Here is a 2,143-nt window from a genome sequence, read left to right as displayed (position 1 = left end):
CAAAAAAAAAAAAAAAAAAAAAAAAAAGAAAGAAAGCTGGTATCGGGTCAGCTTAGGTCACCAAGCGAGAACACATACGTCACACAAGCCTGAGACCAATGCTAAGCAATCCTCTGAGCGTTAGGAAGCCCTTCATTCCACAGCTCTTGTCCAGGGCTCCAGGCAACTAGAAGCTGGGGTCCAAGCTCTGATCCCAACAGAGCAATAGCATCCACTGGAGGAGCCTGATGCTCCTCTGCTAGTTCCAACCTGTAGACCCAAAGCTGGACAGAGCTTCACTGTTCATCCAGGCAATTCCCCACCACACAGATGATGACATGGAGGCCCAAAGACAGGGAGGAGCTTAGCTAAAAATCACATGGCCCTTGTATAACATAGGTGATACTGTGAACCACTAAGCAGTCCCTAATTACCTCTGTAGCCACAGGTAAGATTCTCTACCTCCCTATGCCTCTGTCAGATGCTAAGCAATGAGAAAAAACACTCTAGTTGTATCCTCTGGCAGGCTGGACATCCTCACTAACAGTTCTGCCCTCCCACCCCTGGGCAGCCCCAGTCTACTTAGCACCAGCTAAGGCCCCCACCACACAGCCCCTGAAGGCTTCCTCCAACCCATCACTCAGAGCAGCACCACCTTCAAGAAACATGTTGCACCCCATCCCCAAATACCCAGTCCCTGCTAGAAAGACAAATTTTTATCCAAGTTACCCCTAAAGTGACTGCTGCTTCTGCCCCAGCTGCCAGAAGGCTTACCGGTGGCCCTGATGCCGTGATTAGAGCAACACCTGGGATAGAAGTCAGAGGAGCGACAGGTGAGACCACCACAGGTCCAGAGGATGGTGCTTACCAAGCGCCCAGGAACACCCACCCTGCATGCTGTAGCCAGCCGGGCTGCAAGGCCTAAGCCTCGGGGAATGGATACTGGATAGGGTAAGGGGAGCAGCCTGGATCCTCTCCTTTCTCTGACGCATCCTCAGCCAGGGCTGCATTTCTCTAGCTCACCTGAGATACTCCTGCAGAAAAGAACTTGGTTGACTCCTCCTGTTTCTGTTTATCTTGAAGGCTCTGCAGCAATTTTCCCAAACTGAACAGCAAGAGGGAGACCTCAAAGAGGCGACTCTTTTCCTAGCTGCATCTCCTTCCTAATCCTCTGGGTGCCTTGGAATAGGAGCTCAGAAGGAAGAAAACGACATTTTCAACTTTCAGGAACTAGGTCTGTCGCTCTCTGCACAGCTCGGGAGACAGCACTCTCAGCCTTTTAGGACTCCATCCAAAAATCCTTCAGCCCTCCATGTTCCCCAAAATGACAGTGCTCATGTGTGGCTGGAACCTGCCCCGATCCGGCAGCTCATTTAAATAGAGCTCATCACAACAGTGTTGGTGGAGAAGTGAGTAGCTGCAGGGCCCTGGGGACCCCCTGTTTATACGTAGGAAGAATGATGCAATCTGGGTATCAAAATAGCAATCCAGAATGGAATAACAGGCTCACGCAGCAGCGGTGCCTGCACAGCCAGAGCTCAAGTTGACACACTCTGTCAGCCCCACACTGCTGCAGCACGCAGATGCCAGGCACACACTCTCACCGCATCATTTTAAAAAACAGCAGGAGCCCAAGATATCCCTCCATGCCCCCGGCACTGAAGGAGGGTGTGGGGGGGCCTTCAACAGACATTGAAATCTGTCTCCTACATACTCACCTGCTCCTGCCACTTCACCTGAAGTCCTTATCCTGTGACGTCACAGTCAGTTGCCATAGTGACCAATTGTCCGTCACAAGCAGAGGATTAGGACTTCGAATGGAGAAGACACACATTTATGATGCAAAAAGGTCGTGGGGGTTCTCCCTTGGCAGCTAACTCTACCCACCAGGAAGATCCAGTCACACACAAGCAGAGAGGAAAAAAGGGAAGGATGAACAGGGTTGACTGGAGGAGACATTAGGATGGGGCAAGGCTACAAGTGCAGCACAATTTCAAAAGCACAGAGCAACCAGATGAGGGGGAGTGGCAGGGATATGCTTGGAAAGACTGGCAGGAGAGTAAGCTCCTGAAGGAAACTGAATGCTAAGCTCAGGAGCTTGACCTTCATCCTAAAATAAAAGGCAGCCCAAAAAGCTTCTGGAGAGTGACTGAACTGGGCTTTA

General features: G+C 51.0%; 1 protein-coding gene across 1 annotated transcript in view; it reads right to left on the bottom strand.

The window, feature by feature from the left end:
• TRIM66 (tripartite motif containing 66) overlaps window positions 1-1,683 on the bottom strand; it is a 46,758-nt gene extending 45,075 nt beyond the window's left edge. Inside the window, exon 1 of the mRNA XM_025356738.1 lies at window positions 1,584-1,683. The gene's annotated coding sequence lies outside the window, so the exon portion shown is untranslated. The remainder of the gene's footprint in view (window positions 1-1,583) is intronic.
• Between the last annotated feature and the right edge of the window lie 460 nt (window positions 1,684-2,143).

The sequence above is a fragment of the Theropithecus gelada genome, chromosome 14 (assembly GCF_003255815.1).
Source record: "Theropithecus gelada isolate Dixy chromosome 14, Tgel_1.0, whole genome shotgun sequence".
NCBI classification, from domain to species: domain Eukaryota; kingdom Metazoa; phylum Chordata; class Mammalia; order Primates; family Cercopithecidae; genus Theropithecus; species Theropithecus gelada.
This window is presented reverse-complemented; position numbering and strand designations above follow the sequence as displayed.